This window comes from Podarcis pityusensis, assembly GCF_964106645.2.
Source record: "Podarcis pityusensis genome assembly, chromosome: 2".
NCBI classification, from domain to species: Eukaryota; Metazoa; Chordata; class Lepidosauria; order Squamata; family Lacertidae; genus Podarcis; species Podarcis pityusensis.
The window spans coordinates 102,818,780-102,825,398 of record NC_138029.1 but is presented as its reverse complement, the minus strand read 5'-3'; the positions used below and the strand labels follow the sequence as shown (position 1 = coordinate 102,825,398).

The 6,619-nt window shown below is 43.0% G+C and overlaps 1 long non-coding RNA gene across 1 annotated transcript; it reads right to left on the bottom strand.

Annotated features, from left to right (window-relative positions):
• Positions 1-4,576: 4,576 nt before the first annotated feature.
• Positions 4,577-5,597, bottom strand: LOC308469265. Its single transcript, XR_013982070.1, has 3 exons — positions 5,233-5,597; positions 5,047-5,072; positions 4,577-4,606 (listed from the first exon to the last, which is right to left on the bottom strand). It is a non-coding gene; the product is annotated as an uncharacterized lncRNA (long non-coding RNA).
• Between the last annotated feature and the right edge of the window lie 1,022 nt (positions 5,598-6,619).

Below are 6,619 nucleotides of genomic sequence, written 5' to 3'. Positions count from 1 at the left end.
GCCAGTCCCAGATTTACAGAAGCCCTCCCAGTTTCTGATTTGATCCTGGAATGTCCCGTTTTTCCTTAGGCTGTCCCTATTTCCATCGGAGAAATGTTGGAGGGTACGGTGTTATTGTCAGGAGTTCAGCCTACACTCGAGTAGGACCCAGGCAGAGGGACATGCCCAACTGGCATGTTCTCTCCCTCCTGGTTGATCGTTCAGGAGCTTCAAAAGCTTTCTTCAGCCCGAACATCACAGCGACCGATGCCAACCGACACCGGCACACTTAGGGATCCGCAGAGTTTGTGCATCATGCGCATGACAGACCTCAGCAACTCAGCATTTTGGCTAATCTACTTTATTTACATATAAACACACACGGAGCACTGCAACATGGCTCCCTCTCTCTCTAGCATCAGACAGCAAAGAGAAAAAGAACAAAGGACAATAGTCCCACCTCATGGAACACAGTAACACAAACATCCTGTCTCCGTCACTTCCCACTCTGTGGAGTCAAAACATATACCATCATGTGAAAGAGAAAAATCCCATGACTGCAATCATAGATCAGGAATTCTAACAGTTATGTGACCCCTGAGCCAAGGAGATAAGTATCTATATAACCTCTAGAAGACTTCTGAAGGCAGCCCTGCACAGGGAAGTTTTTTAATGTTCAATGTTTTATTATGTTTGTATACATCAGGCTTCCTCAGACTCAGCCCTCCAGATGTTTTGGGACTACAATTCCCATCATCTCTGACCACTGGTCCTGCTAGCGAGGGATCATGGGAGTTGTAGGCCAAAAACATCTGGAGGGCTGAGTCTAAGGAAGCCTGGTATATATGTTGGAAGCCGCCCAGAGTGGCTGGGGCAACCCAGTAAGATGTGTGGGGTATCATCATCATCATCATTATGGAATAGGACGTCCCTATTTTCATCAGATAAATGTTGGAGAGTATGTGACGTGATTTAGAATGGCTTTTCATAGAACTGTAGAATTACAGAGTTGGAAGGGACCCAAAGGGGCATCTAGTACAACAACCCCCTGCAATGTAGGAATCATAGCTACAACAAGAACAAATGTGATGCATTGGGTATTGATCAGTAGTACCAGCAGATTCCCATCCAGCCCAACTGTATCTTTACCTGCTCTGCTCCTGATGCTGTATTTATTATTTTCAGGTGCAGGGCAGGTGAGCGTGGCTTAGCCAAAATGGCCTTGCAGGCTAAATGGGGAGGACCGATGGGCCAATATTAATCTGTAGGCTGGAGGTTTGCCAATGCTGACCCAAGACATTGGGCTTGCTCTGGGGGGATCAAGGTTCAAATGAAGTTCATAGGGTGACCTTGGGTCAGTCGTCATCTTTTAGTCTAACCTACCTCAGAGGGCTATTAGTAGGATATTTGTGGCCCTGATCATCCTGGAGGAATGGTGCGATCAAAATGCAATAATACATATATTTTATACACATGTATAACCCAGCCGTATGTGCATTAAAGTACTTTCTGAAACCTTCGTTCATACAAGCAAGCAGGCACTCTACCTGACAGCAATGGTTCCGTTTCTTTCAAGTGACAATAATAGCTTGGTAACACATAGAGTGGCCCTCTATGCATTGGCTGGGGGGAGGGGAGGGAAATCAGGAAAAAGGAATTTCAAAAAATGGCTATAAATTATTGCAGTGATTTGGAGGTTTAATCTGAAAACAAGGTGGATTTGAATTTGTCGGTATTTCTGGTTACCTCTCTCTCTTACATCATGGATGTTGGCAGATTGGATTTTAAAAACAACAAAGTAATATTAGAATTGGAGCGCTCAGAGATGCACAAGGGAGGCTGTGTTTTAATGCTCAGGAACTTGGCAAAGTCTTTGCGGATTTTTATATTGAGGGTGTATATTTTGTGTTATTTTAATAATACTACTGCATAATACAAGTTTGCCATGACCTTTGGGTAGAACAATAAACTGAACTGAACTGTATTAAAGCAAAATACATGACTGATGTAAAAGGCTTTCCAAAAGGCTTGCTCCCAGCTACGGCTGTGTAGACAACATACATTTGTGGTTTAAGGGTACTGGGAATCGTAACTCCACAAGGGGTGAACTACAGTTCCCAGGATTCTTGCGGGTGGAGCGTGTACTTTAAACGTGCTTTAAATATGTGGTGTGTATCCAGTCTAAGTGCACAGGGTTGCTGCTTAATCCTATAAACCTCTGTGTCTGGCAGCATTCCTGCTGCAGCTTTTATATGTAACTAGTGATGGAAAAGACCCTGATGTTGGGAAAGATGGAGGACACAAGGAGAAGGGGACGACAGAGGATGAGATGGTTGGATAGTGTTCTCGAAGCTACCAGCATGAGTTTGACCAAACTGCAGGAGGCAGTGGAAGACAGAAGTGCCTGGCGTGCTCTGGTCCATGGGGTCATGAAGAGTCGGACATGATTAAATGACTAAACAACAAGAAGTGATGGAGGAGAAATTCAATTCTCTTCACATTTAAGGTGAACCTACCTAAATTTACACTTTCAGAAACAATACACAGAAAAGAGCCGTCCTTCAAAATATGCACTCCTCCAAATTTGGCATTGCAATTCTCCAGCCAAGTAACACGTACGAAAATGCATGCATTAGTGAAAATAATATTACAAAAATGCACTGTATTTGGGAAAAGATAAATATTAGGGGAAATATGCACAAGTGGACAAAATTGCATACAAAAATGTGTATATTAGGTGAATTTTCACACTAAAATGCTGGCCATTTTTCATGAGGACATGTAACCTGGTTAGTTTGTACTTCCCCGGCTATAGGCTGTCATTGCTTTTCAGTCTTATCTCTGGCCACAATGGGAAAATGGTGGGTCCAGGGGTGGTCTTCAAGCCCACTGAACTGTGGCTCAAACTGAGCTGTGAGTAAATCTATGATACGCCTGCTGGAAAGATTAAGGTTATATTAACACCCCATTTCAGTAAGTAGGACACTTGAGCAGAATGCTAGGAAGGGAATAAATATTTAATGCTTTTTATTCCCTGTTTAGTGTGAAACATACTATTAAAATGCACGGCATGCTTGCTATTTTCATAGAAATAGCCAAGCTAATACAGTATGAGGTGGGGTGGAAGCATATTATGCATTAATGCTATGTTCAGGAATCAATTGCTCTATGGGCTGGAAATTTTTGGTTTTCAATTTCCTTCCCCCTCTATGGATCAAGCAGCTTTTGTTGTTGTTGTTGTGACTCTTTGCGTAGCTCTGGTTCTTTGGCTTCTCTGCTTCCTGCAACCCCCGAAATCCAAATCCTAGAAGGGAAATAAGTTTTGCAGAAGAAGCCGCTTTGCGCAAATCACTTCCCATTTCAAAATCTGATTGATCTCACCCTTGGCCTCTGAGAAGTCATTCCAGGGGTTCACAGAATATATAGGATTTCCCTCCATGACATCAGAGCTCTGACATCAGAGAGCGGAAGTTTTCACAGAATCATAGAATTGCTGAGTTTGAAGGGAACACGGGCATCATCTAGTCCAACCCCCTGCGATGCAGGAATCTGTTGCCCAACATGGGGCTTGATGTTGGGTTGCCCCTCCCCACACTGTAGAAACATCCAGTGCCCTCACCCAACCAACATCAGGGCTCCAAAATCAGCAGAGTCAAAAAGGGATGTGTTGGGAGCAGCTCAGTGGGTCCAAAATCCTCCCAGGCCATGACATTCCCCCAACCTAAGCAGAGAGTTTAGTCCAGTACAAGAGGCTCAGAAGATACAGGGGCATGTGGGAGGAAACATAAGGTGAAAATGTACCAAAGAAGCCTCAGCCATATGGGGGAGATGACCTGTATGGGAAACTAGGTCTCAAGTTGAAGTATTTATGAGATTTCAGTTCATGATGATCATATTACAAGGCCTACATAAAAGCTTTATGAGGTAAAGATAAAAACACTTAAACAAATGTTAGCTAACAGAGTGTTGGTCTTTTAAACATGAATCCCAAGTTGGAAAAGTTTCCACTTGAAAAAGGGCACATTTAGTAAGGCGTAAGCTGCGTTGAAGTCACAATAGTATGTGAAAGCATTTGGGGGAAAGGTGAGTGCACACATCAGAGAAGCTACAAATATTGTCCTGATAATTCATCATCATAATTTTATTTGTATTCCGCCTTTCCATAGTTGAAACCATGCTCAAGGAGGCTTACAACGTGACAAGATTTACATAATTACAAACATAACAGAAGTCATAAACTTCTGAACACATCAAAAATACACAAACAAATGGGAACAATTTCCACGTAAATCGTAAGATCTATAACTAAAGATACAACAATAATACCAATAACAGCAACAGCTCTCTCAACCCTCAGTATACAATACTGAAGCCCAAGAATCTGTTCAACAGCTTCAGCTTTTGTAGCTGGAGTCAGTCCGCACTCCACTCTCCCAGGCCAGATGGGAAAGCGCCAGCAAGGCAGGGGGAAGGTCTTCCAGGGCTCACAGCCAAGATGGTCTCATTTAAAACAACACAGATAAAAATTAAAAACAATTTAAAAGCAGCTGCAGTCCTTGTGAAGCCTGTCAAGCCAGGTGGAAAGAGGCAAGGGCAGGGTCCTTCAGGCCCTCAGCAGGCAGTCCTCCTTCATGCAAAAAGCACATTGTTGTTGTTTAGTCGTTTAGTCGTGTCCGACTCTTCGTGACCCCATGGACCAGAGCACGCCAGGCACTTCTGTCTTCCACTGCCTCCTTCAGTTTGGTCAAACTCATGCTGGTAGCTTCGAGAACACTATCCAACCATCTCGTCCTCTGTCGTCCCCTTCTTCTTGTGCCCTCCATCTTTCCCAACATCAGGGTCTTTTCCAGGGAGTCTTCTCTTCTCATGAAGTGGCCAAAGTACTGGAGCCTCAGCTTCAGGACCTGTCCTTCCAGTGAGCACTCAGGGCTGATTTCCTTCAGAATGGATAGGTTTGATTTTCTTGCAGTCCATGGGTCTCTCAAGAGTCTCCTCCAGCACCATAATTCAAAAGCATCAATTCTTTGGCGATCAGCCTTCTTTATGGCCCAGCTTTTACTTCCATACATCACTAAAAAAGCACATTGGAGGGCCTCAAATAAACAAATGAGAGATGGTTTTAATTAGGGTGACTGCTTCTGCATTTGCCAAAGAGAGGGGGGACCACACCCATCTGCATAATATTTGCACACGTCAATAGATGCAAATTTAGAAATGACTGTTATAATTTAATTTTAAAATGTTATATCTCACCACAATGGGGGAGGCTGGTCCGATGGCTGTCTTCCCACTCAGGTGTGAGCTTCAGCTGGGCAACTCCAAGGCACCTCCTGCTCTCCCTTGTTCAAGTTCTTCATCCTTAAACTGGACTTAGACTCAGCTGCACTTCAAAGAGAGGACTGCCCTCTCTTCAGAGAGAGGACTGGACAGTAAGACACATGGCCGCCCTGGTTATTTGCATAACATCAGGCTGGAGTATGAAACAAATGGTTCTGGGGGCTGAGAAGCAGTGCCTTGTCCAAATCCAGCCCCCCAGTTACAGAGTCTTGATGCAGCAAATTGGGTGCTGTGCCTGCCCTCATTTGTCCTTTGGGGTAAGGAGGTAGAAGAAGCGCTCTCTCTCTCTCTCTCTCTCTCTCTCTTTTTAGACATGTTAATTTAAATGAGTATGTCTTATCAAAGATGAAAGACCCAGAAAATTAATCCTCTCTTGTGGCATCCTTTAAGTAGTTGGCATCTACTTTGATTCCTTTTAATTGACCAAAACAGAAAGTGCTGTGTTGCAGAGTTTTCTGAGACTTGGCATCTGTATCCAGGATATCTTGTAGCAGCAGGAGCTAAGGAACAAGAAGAATCCAGAGTTTGATATTGGCTTTTAAAGGCTCGTGCTGGAGCTCTTCCAAGTCTCTATATGTAGCTAGAGTACTTAGGATGCCTGTCTCTCAAATATTCATTGTTGAGGCCCCTGTTTTAGATACAGAATTGTCCTTAGTGGCAGAAATTAAAAATAAAATGTGATGGTAGTGGAGATCCTCTTGCTACCACATCTCAATAAGTTTCGCTGAATTCTGCATTGATAAAGGAATTCATTTTTAACACATAATGGGAGGGCGAGATGAAAATAATGAGAGGCAAATTGCTCTAAATGACAGCAAGTCTGTCATTACTTTTCTTGTTCGTTTTTTAAGGGATCATTTTCTCCCAATAGACTAAATACTGTTCATTTTGGATCAGTTGTTTCAAACAATTTAAGCTGCCCAATTGTTACTCTGTAGATAACTCACAAGAAAATAGTACTTCCGTTGGCTTCGCTAGGGAAGCAATAAATCACACAATGACTTCATTGATCTTCTTATTCAAGCAAAGTGGATTGCACCAGAATCCGTGCAGGGCAGCTCAATGTCCAAACCCATCTGCTCTCACCAGAAATTGTGTGTTCATCTATTGTTTGGGGATTATCTTCTGCTGTGACCAGAAAGTTCATGTTAGATATCAATATTATTAATATGCTGATTTCATAGCAATAAATGTACCACACCCGCCCACACCAATTTAAGCTTATCCATCCAATTACAGCCTATAACCAATTTTTAAGGACCGTTTCATATGTTATATTTTCCCTTTTGGGGATTAATTTCAA